This window comes from Aedes albopictus, chromosome 1, assembly GCF_035046485.1.
Source record: "Aedes albopictus strain Foshan chromosome 1, AalbF5, whole genome shotgun sequence".
In the NCBI taxonomy this organism is placed as follows: domain Eukaryota; kingdom Metazoa; phylum Arthropoda; class Insecta; order Diptera; family Culicidae; genus Aedes; species Aedes albopictus.
The window spans coordinates 64,739,072-64,754,174 of record NC_085136.1 but is presented as its reverse complement, the minus strand read 5'-3'; the positions used below and the strand labels follow the sequence as shown (position 1 = coordinate 64,754,174).

Here is a 15,103-nt window from a genome sequence, read left to right as displayed (position 1 = left end):
GCTAGGTGGGTCGACCAAGTGGAGGACGATCTGCGGACCCTACGCAGAGTGCGGAACTGGAGACAAACAGCCATGGACCGAGTGGAATGGAGGCGGCTACTATGTACAGCAGAGGCCACCCCGGCCTTAGCCTGACCGGTAATGTAAGTAACAATAGATTGTAAACTGAATATTAATATTGATTAACAATTAAAACCTTCAAAAAATATCATATTATTATTTTTTGTTGATGATGATGATAAGGTCTCCATTCATTGTAGCACGGTAACTAAGCCCGATAGCAGTGGGCTGTCCACCCAATGTGATTTGATCAAGCAAAACATTATAATTATACTCAACTCGATTCTTTTCTTTTTTTTCTTTTAAAATCAAGATCATACAATTATATATAATGCAAGCCATCGCATTGGAGGATGCCCCAATGAATGTGAAGAAGAAGAGCACACCATTCTCTACATAATGGTTTTAAAGGGAAGTTGGCATCTCCACTCTTCCAACCATATATAATGTATCGACTGGTGGCTCTGATTACCCTCCTCTCCCAAAATTGGTTATGTAATTTTTGATATATGTAACAATTTCATAATACGTCAAATCGCCAATTGAAATAGAAAAGGAAAGATCTCACCAATTTAGTAACAGTTTCGTCATCTACGGTCGTCTTAGCTTGCCCTTTCCGGTCTCCGGGAAGAAGTGTGCCGGGGTCAATACCCAGGCATTGTTAAGCGTCACGAGCAGCCGTCGGATGTTCGCCCACTTTTTCCACTTTCCCTCCTTGAGCCGCATCGTCACTTTCAAATGTCTCTCCGATGAGACACAAAATCGTATCTAGCCATACTTGACCAGCTCCTGAAGCTGCGACCGTGGCACATCCACGGGCCGCCGCGCTTGTTGCTATCGTCTTCTCCATCAGACGGATGTCCTTCTTGAACAAAAGTCCTCGACGGTGGAAAAGCTGGTCACCTCGTTCAGAGTGTCTTCCCATGATTTGGTGCGGTCCGGTTCCTGGTACCAGAGCGTCCAGGTCGACTGCAGCGAGTGCTTGATCAAACATTCCGGGTCGACGATGACTCCCTGGTCGGCGTGGTTCTGCTCAGTGTTTTCCGTTTGCTTGTAATGTCGGAAACTTCTTGACGATACGAGCCCAAACTTGCCGCGAACAGTTAGTGTCTTGAGAACGGGTTCCGCCCCAGTCAATGCAAAAACTTTTACAAAAACATACCAAAAAATCTAACTTTTTTTGCACAAAATGACAGAGCAGAAAATTTGCACGTCTTCGCTGCTTCACGGCACACTTCGACCTTAGGTTTCACAGGCGGCGATGCTTACCACTCAACTGTGGCTCGCTGTTGTAAATAACATGGGAATAAGAGCATGCGGTTCTTCGTTTCAACAGCTCAGAAAGGGACACATGGCATTTCACTAACATTGAGCCATCTCTTTGGGTGTATGTGTTCCATTTCGTGTAGAAGAGCTGAACTTGTTCTTAGAAATTTTCAGCTATTTCGGCAAGAACAAATACTAATATCATATCACTTTGAGCTATTCGTGCGATATTCATTAGATTTTTGAATAACACATCAAAATCACATCGATCTATAACAGCAAAAAGTGTTCGATTTGAGATATGATTTAGATATTCTCGTCTACCCGGGAGAGCAATCTTTGAAAGCCTTTTATAAGGACTATTTTGTGCAATTTCTAAATAATTTGTTTAAAACTTTTTCGGCATAATTCTTATAAAAAAAATCTTTCGCTACCGAAAAAAATCATGAAGGAATACAGTAAATAATATAAGATAGATAATGTTTAACCTTCCGTTGGCCATCACTGCAGTGCACTGCCAGCATCACTAGAATGCTTAGTACAAAATGCGAGATTTTTTCAATGTTTTGTACAAAATGCAACAGTGCGATCATTCGACAGTTAAATGTATAGATTTATCATTGTTAAATATGTACATATTATGAAATTTTCTGGGGGGCCTACCAATTTGCTTCCGCACCGGGCCCCCAAATTCCTAGCTACGCCACAGAGATTAATTTACACAGTTATAACAATAGAATGTATTACAGACATTGTAAACTGAATATTAATATTCATTAACAATAAAAACCTTCAAAAAATGTCATATTATTATTTTTTGTTATGCAAAAATTCAAGAAAAAGACCCCACAATCCTAGCTAAAATGATCATTGAATTAACAAACAAGTTTGTAGAAACAACTTTCTAACCATTATCGATTTAACAAATACGATTGTTATTCTGACAGAAAAACATGACTGATCTAAAATGATGGATGGGATGACAAACATGGCCAAAGTCGGTGACTACAAACATGATTGTAGAACCTGCAAACATATTGGGTTGAATTCAACCAAATTGTTTGTTAGCCCTCAGATAACAAATTTGTTTGTTGAATTTGACCCCATATTTTGTAAATCGTACAATACTTTTTCTGCGTTTAGAAGAATTTCAAAGTGGAGTCCTGAAGGAACCCCAAAAAAATCTCAGCTGGTGCTCTCTGAGGAACAGAAGCAACTGCTGTAGAAATTCTGGCATTGTTTTCTGGACAAACCACGGGAGGAATGCCTGAAGGAATCCTAGGCAAAATTGCTCGAGAAATCTCAGAACGAATTCATAGAAACATTTCGGAATCCAGGAGCTATTGGAGGAATCTCACAACCGTGGATAGAACTCCGTATCGAATTCCTCGATTCGCAACTCACAAAACTTCGCCGATGCGTACCCGCGCTCAGTTAGTTTTTCATCGACGATCTGCGTTGATAGAAGCTCGCTTGCAAAGGTGAGCATCAAACTTCAACGAGCCTGGGAGCTCTTGTCCTCCCTATCTGCTGAGCATCAAGTTAGCATACAAAGACTGAGCTTTGCTCGTGAGCAAAGAATTTTCAATGTCTAGTCAGTAACTATCGACCCGCATCGATATCCTTGCTCGATACAACAACCTCATCTGCTCATTTCTGAAAGTGGTCAAGTGGAGGTGATTAATAGCTAATTGGATTCCATTTTCCGGCCAATTTTTCTTCGACCTTCGGATGGATGTTTCTAATCTCTTAATCCTAGAATCGACCAATCCCGAAATCTCCCCTGCTGCCTGAACGAACGAAACAAACAAACCAAAGCAAACCCCGTGTAGAGAGTTAATTCGAATCGCAAGAAAAACGAAAACAAACGATCGGAGATAATTTATCCTAGTAGGCCAGTTGGGTGGGGGAGTTGGGAAACCGGCCGAAATGAACTAGAATGACACATACGAAGGCACGCTGTGCCGAGCAGGAAACGCGTCGAACGATTTATTTGCCACATTCGCTTATTAATGGATTAAGTGTTTGAGCGTGCACCGGGGTTGGTCGGTGGACAGACACGGGGGACGGGACAAATGCTTCCCCCGGCGTGAAACAAATCATTCGATTTGTTGCCCGGAAAGCCCGGAAGCGCAAATCACACACCACGTGCTCTGCTGCACATACCCAAACACACGCAGCTACAAACGGACATAATGAAAATGATGACAAAACAACAAACATATCCTCCGGGTGATGGTGGGATTCCGTCTGTGCTGCTATCTAACTCGAGAAGAGAGACTATGCTGTGCTGGTGCCAGCTGTGAGTATTAAGGATCGATTTATGGCTCCCCATTCTGGAGGGGTAATCTTGTATTGGCCTCCACCGGATTTGTCCCCCATCCGTCCCATGAAGAGAAGAGGCGTTAAATGGTGAAAAATGATCCTAATCCTCCGGAGGCGAAGGTCGTATTTTGCTCATAAGGAAGGATAGTGGTGAGATTTATGGCAAGGTTTGTAGTTCCATTAGGGTTGTGTCGCAGAAGGCCATGAAGATAGTTTGTCAACGGTGGCGAACGCAGTAGGTCACGACAGGGGAATTATTTCTCAGTTAACTTCGCATGATACGGGCAATTGCTTGTGACATTTACCATTTCCTTCTTTCTCGATGGATTTCTGCCAAGAACGACTTCTTTTGAAGCAAATTTCAATAGCTTCTTCGCCCAGACTGACAGACATAATCACGTTAAATGTTCCATTAAATACTAACCTCGAAATGTTGTGCCAAACTTCGCAGAAGTAACTTTCACCTTTCAGTTCTTATTTGCCTCATTCTCGTACGTACGGTCTCGTATCACACTCGTCTGACATTTCGTTAATTAACAATAGAAGGATGCGCGACACCTTCACATTTCCCTACTAGTAGGCGAGAGACAGTGACGAACTTCCTCGCGGGGCAGAGCCACTTGAACTCCGCGCCCCACCTACTGCGATCAGAATCCTCTTTTCCAAACAATGGCTTTATCGCTTTCGCGCTGAACAGGGAAGAGGCATCGTGCCGCACTGGGTAATGTCAGCCGAGCAAGTCATGCATGACGAAAACGCGCGCGGGATTTTGAGATAAAACAAAACTTTCTTGGCCGCCCGCCTCACGGCCCGCCTGCACCCGCCACCCTTCTTCCAAAGAGAGGTTAGATCACTGATCCTAGTTGGTGCTTCTGCACGGTTTCAGGGATGAATTAAGATGGGAGATGGGGTAGTCGAATGTGAAAATCCAATCCCATCCTCTCTCCTTCAGAGTAGGTACACACTAAACGCTTTCAGCAATATTTTGCTGAATTTTGCCGAGCTGAAGGGTCCAGCAATTTTTTTTGCTGAACTTCCAGCAAAAACTGCTGAATTTCAGCAAAACGTTACTGGCGATCAGCAGACTTTACTGAACAAATCAGCAAAATTTTGCTGAATTCCAGCAAAATGTTTGCTGAAGCCTTCAGCTCGGCAAAATTCAGCAAAATTTTGCTGAAACCCTCAATCGATTTTTGGTGTGTAGGTAAAGAAGCTGGAAAATCTTAAGAAGATTTATAATGACATTGAAAGTGTTTTATGGTGGGACTTGGCTACAGCTGCAAAGTAACCGAAATAAGGGTGTGGGGATAAAGGTTGAGATATAGTAACTTTCGTTCCAAGAAGATGGTGTGGAAGATTTTCCATTCGAGCGATTCCAAGCAACAGCATCAAAATTAAGGAAATTTTTTAATTCATGATTTTCTATTGAACTGAAACTTTGCACAGTTTTTCAGTTCCATCTAAATCGCCATTTTTCGATATCAAATTTTTATTTTGAATCACGACTAACTTTTCGAAAGGGTGTATGTGAAAATGGTTCAATAATATTCAAAAATCTGTACAGCCAAAATGGTTCGTTCGATTGCTATGAATTTTTCAGCAAAGTTAGATAACTAAATGGTGATTCCTATGAAAATATACACTGTGAAAAAAACATCTTTTTTAACATTAAAAATATCATTTTTGTCACAAAAACTCAAATATCTCAAAACCCTATCTTTTTACCAACGCAATTTTTTTAGGGAAGACGGTCCATTGTATTAGCAATCTACCATAAAAATTTGGTGATGGTAAACTAATAAACAAAAAAGTTATAACATTTCAAACATTTCACAATTTTCACATTTGGTAAATATTTTTTTCTGTGTAAATTATTTCGGTCAGAAATCGCAGTTTGATGCTGATTTTATTGTTCAGCAAAGTTAGATAACTAAATGGTGATTCCTAAGAAAATATACACTGTGAAAAAAAATCTTTTTTAACATTAAAAAATATCATTTTTGTCACAAAAACTCAAATATTTCAAAACCCTATCTTTTTACCAACGCATTTTTTTTAGGGAAAACGGTCCATTGTATTAGCAATCTACCATAAAAATTTGGTGATGATAAACTAATAAACAAAAAAGTTATGACAATTCAAACATTCCACAATTTTCACATTTAGTAATAATTTTTTTTTAGTGTAAATTAGGCTAATACAAATTTCGATTTTCTCTTATGTCACCGCCCCCTCGGAAAATTTTGGTCGGAATTCAACATTTTGAGGGGGGCACAAATAAAATGTTCAAGAAAATCAACAAATTTAAGGTGTAATTCGAGTTCCACAGAAACTTGCTTAATAAATCCGATGAGTTTATCTATGTTGCCTAATTGTTTGGATATTTTTCCATCGAATACATTTATTATTTATCCTCCCCCTTAACGAGTCAACGAGCGCTGTGACAAAAGAAGAAAATGAGATTTGTTCCTGCCTTTATTTCGGCCGGAAATCGCAGTTTGATGCTGATTTTATTGTTAATGGCCTTGCGTGAGTAAAACAAGCTGTTTTTATTATGTATTATGTATATTATATGTACAGTAATGTTCCGATTTTATCACGCCCTCCGCGCATTAGTCGTTTATTCATTATTTGCTGTTACATTTGAGGACAAGTGTTTTCCCTCTTCTTCAAAATGAATGTTGAAAGCGTGTTTTGCAACGTTAAAAATATTGAAATGGGTATAGATGTTGAAGTATATATCAAAGCATTTTTGAAAAGGGGCGTGATTAATTGTTTAAACTGATGTCGCTGATGGTACGGTGACATGACTCTCTGCACTTAGCACTTCTGGCAATTTCTCAGTTGTTGTCGTTTTCGAACTTCCTACGCCCTGCTTTACCGATGATATACAGATGGCTCGTTTGTCAAAGTCTAGACGGCAGGACGTGCAAATGCGTAAATTTGGATTCAATTTGGGCATAACCAGTCTCTTTCAGATTATCTATGGTGCTTTCGGTGAGATTTCGTAACTCCTTTGATCATTTTTTTTTCATCAAACGGTCTACAAGAGAGAGTTGAGTTGAAGACCTTTGAGAAAGCGACTGTTCATGTTGTTCGTTAGATTATAATAAACAAAATCACTTATTAGTTTTAACTGACTAGTTTGGTGTTGTTTGCTTGGCTGAAGAAAAAATTTACTATTTAATATCCATAGCGGTAGTATTTTTTTTTGCTTTTTCGTGAGCATTGTCATGGTATGTATACAGACAAACAAACGTAACACTGACGAAATTTTCATTGACCACGCCTTTAACGATCATTTTGAATCTTGGTTGTGGCTTTCATAACCAGAAGAGTGCCCATCATTTTTCTTTGCGTTTGACGTTTCACACTAGCGCCTTCTGATGACGATATTGCACATCGCAGTATTTCGTGAAACATTTCCACCAGGTGGGGGTAGTGTGAACTGGGCGATGGATTTTCACGTGGTAGGTAACTCTCATGCATTTGTTGTTGTTGAAGTTACTCGCATTCTTCCGATCATAAAGTCTGTTCTCTAAGAGGTATTTTTTTGAAGATAAACTAGACGTATACGCGTATATAAAACTTTTATTATACAGCTTTTGTCTTAAAAATAAGTTTAATTCCATTTTTCTTATAATCAACAGCTTTTCAACACTATCAAGGGATTTTTTCACCAGTCACGTACAATAAAAAGTATGACACTCTCAATATTTTTGATCAAAACACTGGATCGCGTCTAAGTTTCAAATAGATACTATAGAAATTATGAATAATCAAACAAAAGTATCATGAAAACAACTTGTTTAATTCAGGCGGTAGCCTTTACAATAAAATCAGCATCAAAAAATAATTCTCAAAATAATTTACACAGAAAAAAAAATTTTTTTGTTACTAAATGTAAAAATTGTGAAATGTTTGAAATGTCATAACTTTTTTGTTTATCAGTTTACCATCACCAAAATTTTATGGTAGATAGCTGATATAAAGGGCCATTTCCCCTAAAAAATTAACGTTGGTAAAAAGATAGGGTTTTGAGATATTTGAGTTTTTGTGACAAAACTCATATTTTTTTTAAGTAAAAAAATAAATTTTTTACAGTGTATATTTTCTAAGGAATCATCATTTAGTTATCTAACTTTGCTGAAAAATTCATAACAATCGAAAAATCCGTTTTTGCTGTACAGCTTTTAGAATATTTTTGAGCTGTTTTAGCATACACCCTTCTGAAAAGTTAGTCGTGAGTGAATATGAAGGTTTGATATCGAAAAATGACGATTTAGATGAAATTGAAAAACTGTGCAAAGTTTCAGATATTTTTGAAATGGTCGCTCAGGATCGACTGACATGACTCCGTGGAATTCCTCTCACTATCTACCCATCCATGTGAGTAAGAATGGAGTTGGGCGCGGAGGACATAAATATTCAATTAGTGCGACGACGGTGGATAATTCTGGCAAAAACTACCACAGGAATACCGATCAGAAATATAACTGATGAACAGCGGACAAACACTCTGGATTTGACAAATGTTCTTCCCTAGTTTCTAAATTAGAAAAGTTTCTTTATTTCCTGGAAGAAATTCACATTTTGTTTTAGTCGAAAACGGAAACTTAAGTTATAGCCTCAGCTGTATAGGCGTTGGTATTAAGCATGACCATGCTGAGGGTTCGATTCCCGGTTGGTCCAGGATCTTTTCGTAATGGAAATTTCCTTGACTTTCTTGGGCATACATATATGAATATGTAAAATGGTCATTGGCAGAGAAAGCTCCCCAAGTAGCAATGGTAGCTGAATAGTGAGAATCATAGCTGGACAATGGTTGGTTAATGGTGCCAATAGCTGAATAAGCTGGAAGCTGAATATCATGTTGAATAGTAGCTTGTTGAGTGTATAACGTATCTCTTGTACAGTCTATCATCGTATGCTGAATATGATACTCAATAGAAGATTATCCATCTACTCTACATTTCTTTATTCAGCTTATCTTTAATATTGGAGATTTAGCATTAAATAAAGTAAATATGAAAAACCAACAGAAATGGCACTCAGTACCACCGCTTCAAAAAAAAACTAAAAGAATGTGAAAAAGTGTTATTTTCGAAAAACATATTTAGAAAAAGGATTTTGTCCTGTCCGATCATCGAACGCTGGATTTCATAACTTTAGCAGAAGCTACCATATCGAAAAGCAACTTGCACGGAATATTAAAATGATACAGTATCGCTTGATTAAATATTTTTATTTGAATAATTATAAGGCATCAATGGTATCCCTAGTGTTAAACAATTACCAGGGGAGAGATAACCGGCAGGTTCCAGTTCGCTGGGCAGTAAAGGTGATGATTCGTGATGCGCAATTTGATGAGCCGTCGGAAGAGGAAATCGATTGTTTGTCAGAAGTACTCGACCCTTAATCAAACTTCTACGATGCACATGCCCGGATTAAGGATTGTGGGGGCCCGGGGCCCAAGCGGTTGTGAAGGCCTCTCGGAGGTACAAATGCGATGAGCAATACAGTTTTTTTTTTGTTTTTGAGCAGTATTTGAACCAAAATTGGTTTTTGTGGTGGCCCCTAAAATGTGGGGGCCCGGGGCCCTGCACATCCCCCCCCCTCCCGACCCCCCTATAGATCCGGCCCTGACAATGCAAGCATAGATATTGTCAATCATATCTCAATCATAATATTAGGCATCAAGCATTAAAAGATCTCTTGCGGGTTATAAAACACCAATACCGAGATGACGAAAGAGATGTAGGGTTTTCACGTCGAAACTGCCAGTGTTCCCTAAAAATAGATAAAATAATATGTATCTATCCACACCTTAGTAGTATTTCAAGGATATTTACCTGTATTTTTAATACATTTTGCGTGACTTCACCAGAGATTCACGATTATCAAAGTCGAGTAGCACTGAACTTTGATAGCCAATGTATGCGTGCATATCCAGCACTTACATCGCTTATTCAACCTTAGCACATCCTTTGTTCAAAGCCGTTCAACTTTTGATCAGACATGACAGCATATAACTTGTTCTTCCACGAATCACTACGCCCGTACCATTCCAGGTGGAGCAGATGCTAAGGTAAGTGACTTTAAATGAAATCATCCAAGTTCGATTCTCAATTATAAAATATTTCTCTTTCAGCCACTACGAACTGAATCCTACATCTACGCCTACAAGAGCCTAATGGTAATTCTGGCTAGAACTCTGTAGGACAAGTTTCATTTTTTTTTGTTAGTGCTGCATAAGTGATGATTAATTGCTGAATTAAAGATGATTAAGCGACTCCAATGCTTCATCTGATTCTTATCTGTTCTATGAATAGAATAATAAATTATTCCCATTCTGGATATAAGCGCTTCTTCAACCTTAACTCAGCCACCCGGAGAGCTTCAATCAACTTATGGCTGAATAAAATCACCAAAATTGGATGTTTAAGAGCTGAACAAACGATTACAGTTGTTTTGCACAGCTTTTGTTCAAATGAAGCCTGATTTGCACAAGCTACAGAAGCGCTTAATCAACATGAAATTGTTTCCTGGGTCTAAGCAGCAGGCCTTGTCCCAGTGAAGATGTCATGACAAAAAGAAGAAAAAGCAGAATGAAACTAAAAACAAGCTTCTCAGGACTCGTACATGATGACGATGATGATTGTATTCTAGCGTGGGTTTTTGTTAGATCAAGGTTTTTTTTATTTCATTTCGGGTCCTGAGTGACTGTACAAAATTTGAGCACGATCAGTCATGCCTTACTTTTTTGGCATTTTCCTTATACAATTATTCTTAAAGGATGTAACCAATTATGTAAAAGTATAGTGCAGATGTCCTGAAAAAAAAAATTGACAAAGACCACAAAGCGATTCAACAAAGGGCTGTTTGCAGATCAGAAGGAATTTCGCAGCCTATCTTGATGCATGGGAAATTCCTTGCCTGAATTGCTCAAGAAACCGTTTTTTTTTTCTTCGATCGCAGTACGCAGTTGCGAAGAAATGACAATTCAAATGGCAGTCACAGTAGAAAGTTTCTGCCAGGTCGGTCAAGAAATTTATTGAGCGATTCCTTTTAAACACGAAATTGGGCTAAAAGATATAACCTACTGATCACCAGATTGCGCTTTACATTTAGCATGCATACTGCCGTTCTACGCATAGTTGTCCTATGTTGCAAAACTTGAAACTGAGAAAAACGCGATTAAAGTTTCAAAACGTTTTTGCTTTCTCTCGACAAAGTGGTGCAACAAATTAAATTTCAGTTTTCATAGTGTTATGAAAAATCACTTATATTATCATGCCTGAGGTACTTTGAATCAAAAATTTATACACATAGAAATGTGGTCCTGTAGGCTAAATTTCTACGCATATCAGTCCCACAAAAATTACTCGTGTTTTTTTTAGCGCTTGACATGGTCTTTTCTGCACGATTTTGTTCTATATGTCTCATATAACAAAAACTGTTATTTTTTCTTATAGAATTACAAAACATTCATTCATATAGCTCAAATGTCTGTTACCCTTAAGACTCTCTTCAGGGGTGCTCACTCTCCCTCAGGGTCGGCTACTGACGAGGAACGCTGATCAAGAAAGCAAAACGCACGGTCTCCTACTCTACACTATTATTTATTCGGGCACTCTACTTACAATTGTGTATGTGTGGGAGGGGGGACTACGTTGGCCGGCCGGCGGTGGATCGATCGAGGAAATCAAGCAACGGTGGGTGGGAAACGGGCTGCGGCGACGGTGGACTGGTGGCCCTGGTGGCTGATGGCTTCGGTGAAGAGCGGTTGATCGTTCCTCTAAAGGGTCTCTCAATCACGAGCGACCAGGGGTGAGCTCTATGTCATCGGACTCACAAGCTCGGGAGGTTTGCAGGCCGAGGGATGTGAGAGGCCAGAGGGTCGTCCGGTCACTCCTTTGGTTGACTTGCCCTGGCTCTACCTAGGCGGGACGGGAACGCGTGTTCCAGAGGGCTGAGGCTCAGCGATTCTCCAGATGGCGGAAGATTGTACAAATAATCCAAATGGATTTCACAAAATAGTCCGAATAGGTCCTGTCCGTGAAATGTAGGATGAGGGTTATTGGAATCTGCAACCGGCTCCAGACACTGTATCCATACCTGATTCTCCTTCTAGTTAACAATCTTTCTAGTTAAAACTCTTTCCACTTCTTGAACTCCTCGTCCACTATAGATTTCTAACAAAACTTTGCTTTATGCTCACTTTGGCGGTTGGCGTGGGAAAGAACCTCAAGATGGCTTTGGACCGGTAGCAGACCTCCTCAATCCTGTTCTTTCCAAAATGTCTTTTTATTTCCCTTTCTTGATTCCGTTTTTCCCGTTTTTCCCATTTTCCCATCATTCCGCGATCCAGGTTCGTGTTTGTAGAGGGAGTATGCCAAGTGTGTGTATTTCTACAATGGGTGTTCAATTTGACCGTTTAAATCTGGAGTTCCGTTCATACCTTTTAGCTTTTTCTACTTAGTCTAGGTTTACAATTTCAAGTTTCTTCAATGGCAGATTATTCCTTCTGTATTTCCTCAATCAAAGTAATCCAATTCAGTAATCTGATGAATAGCAGTATGGAAGAGTTCCACTGCTCCTATGTATTGACGTAGAGGGTCTTGTTTCCCGGACTGAAAAAAATCCCGGGATTCGGGATTTTTATTTTAAAAAAACCCGGGATTTCCCGGGATCCCGGGAAAAATCAAAATTTTCACAAAACCGATTAAAAATGCATGAAACGAATTCTAAAACATTTATTTTCGTGGTTGAATCAACTGATGTTTACAACTAGGGTATCGCGCCACTTAGGCGGTGGCTTCTATATTCGTCTGTTTCCCACTATAACTCAGTCAATTTTGAACCAATTGACTTGAAATGTTGTACACGGATGGATACTATACCTATCTCACCACATTCCGAAAGTTGTGTCAATTGGTTCATATTTGACTGAGTTATAGTGGAAAATAGACGAATATAGAAGCCACCGCCCAAGTGGCGCGATTCCCTACATCATAAAAACAGCACACATTATTTAAATTCACAGACAGAATATGGATAGTATTTATACCATTCTTTATTCTATGTCTCCATATTCATCCTATTTAAAAAACAGATGATTTAGCATTTGAATAGCCAGGATTTTTTAGAGAGGGGGGCCAGAGGCGAATTGGCAAAACCAACGTTTTTGGTAAAATTTGATATAAGATTGCTGATGAAATTTCTAGAGAAAACCCTAATGAGTGACATGTTCAAGGCATGTAGAACATGAAAAAGTTCTGGGTCGAATTCCAAGAGGAGTGATCGCCTGATTTGTTTTAAATATATTTGTAATGAAATTTCTACAAGGATTTCAGATATCCCTAGAAAGTACTGCAGAAGTTTCATTTTTCGTGAAAAAAATCTCATTAAATTCTGCTATAAATTGCAAGAAAATTATGATCATAAATTTAGGAAAACTACCGGAGCACCCTTATAATAGCTTTAAATAAATCCTTGGAATCCACATTCTGATGGCTATTGGACCTGTCAGATAGTGTAGAATCTAATGCATGAATATTTTGATAAAGAAGATTTACAGTGAATTGAATAGTTATGTTTCAGTAGAACACACTAATCTAATTAATTATAGTTTCGGGAAATCCCGGGAATTAAGCAAAAATATCCCGGGATTCGGGATTTTTTCGATCCCGGGATTTCCCGGGATTTTTGTCCCGGGAAATCCCGGGCAAGACCCTCTAGTATTGAGCACATGTTTGGGTAGCGCTCGTTTTCTCTATCAGCTAGAGCCTCTCTCATAGGGTAAAGGACCTTAACTGTAACACTACCCTACCGTTCCTATAAAATAAATTGAAAATGAAGTTTTTTATTTCTATTAAAAAATTCAAATTATCTACCCTCAGGTTTGAGGTGCTCCTTTGCGAGCGACTCGACTTTCGGAATAATAAGCATCTGATTGTTAAATTACCAAATTATTTGTACTTTGCTTCCTGTGCAGTATTCGGACCAATTGTATTAGCTCGAATCATTTGATGAGTCTTTTTTCTCCCAGATATCTCAGTACACTCAGTGTACTCAGTGAAAGAAGTTTAAAATCTTCGACTCAGTGAGTTCTTCATATGAAGCTGTTGTCCAATCGTATTCGATCAGGGTTGACGGATAGACGTGTGTTGCATTTGGCTCTTTTTAGACTTCAACAAAAAAAATTCCTTAAGTGATCTTTAGGCGCATGAGAATGTATGGATTCAAGTGGTATTTTCTAGAAACGTAACCGCAGATTGAACTAGTTCTAAAAAGAATCTGCTGCGCTTCAATTGGAAATGGGCATTGTGAAGCTTCAGTAATTTATCAGTGTTATTCCAATGAGGCTAATTACGATCTACGAAGCATGAGAAAATTATATTACGACGAATCTGTGTTGATTTGACCTATACCGATTCCTAACGAAACGATTGGGCTTCATTTGCTCACGATTCTGCGTTGTGACCTTGACTGTGGCTTTGACTGTGTTGATTTGACTTATACCTATGACGTCATCTAACTATTTATTAAACTCTAGGATAGATTACTCAATCTTGTGTATTATAGTGAAAATTAATCCAATATGCTACCGAAATACAAAAAAAAACTATTCTTTAGGGGTCATCCGGGATCCCTGGTTTCAAATCTGCCGCTGAGAAAATTCCCAAGTTCTTCCCCGACTCATCTTCGAGTTCGTAGGAACTCGTCCCACGCTTGGAAATGATTTTGCATGGTATGTATGCAGGTCCAAGCTTTGCATTAAAGTTGTCTCCTGCCAAAGATTGAGCGAAGCTCTTGCGATAAACTTTTTGACCAACCGTATAAACTGGTGCTGGTTTACGAAAGCGTAGATTGTAAAGCCTGTGTCCGCAATAATCGGGACACAGATATACAGCTGTAACTCTGCAATAGATACATTAAAATTGCTCAAATTTTGTCTAATAACGTGTTGGGATGTGTTCAGTTCACCTAAAAAATTTCATGTGAATCGGTGCAGTACTTTTTGTTGCAGTAATGAAAGAGTAGAAGGTGCGCCATTGGATTTTGCACAGCCCCTAGTTTTGCTTGTCAGCGCTGTAACTTTTGAATTTGACAAAGGAAATGGCTGAAATTTTGAACACAAGCCTCTCAATTTACATGTGTTGCATAGGCAAAATTTCAAAAAAAAATCGATGCACTATCAACAATTCTATAGTCGAAACATGTATTGGGACTGAACGTGATTTTACCCTCTCAGGCAGCAATTAGTCAGCACCCTTTATTGTTTCGATTGTACTATTGGAAGTACTATACCGATAATCATCAAATTTTGCAGGCATAATATACGCATAATCAACTAGCTTCTATGAAAATTTCATGAAAATTAGCAGAGAAATTCAAAAGTTATGATTTGGCAAATATTGCACATGAAAAATACGAAAAATTTTCACTA

The 15,103-nt window shown here is 38.8% G+C and overlaps 1 pseudogene; it reads right to left on the bottom strand.

Moving 5' to 3' along the window:
- Positions 1–233: 233 nt before the first annotated feature.
- LOC134288508 (uncharacterized) overlaps positions 234–15,103 on the bottom strand; it is a 29,775-nt pseudogene continuing 14,905 nt past the window's right edge.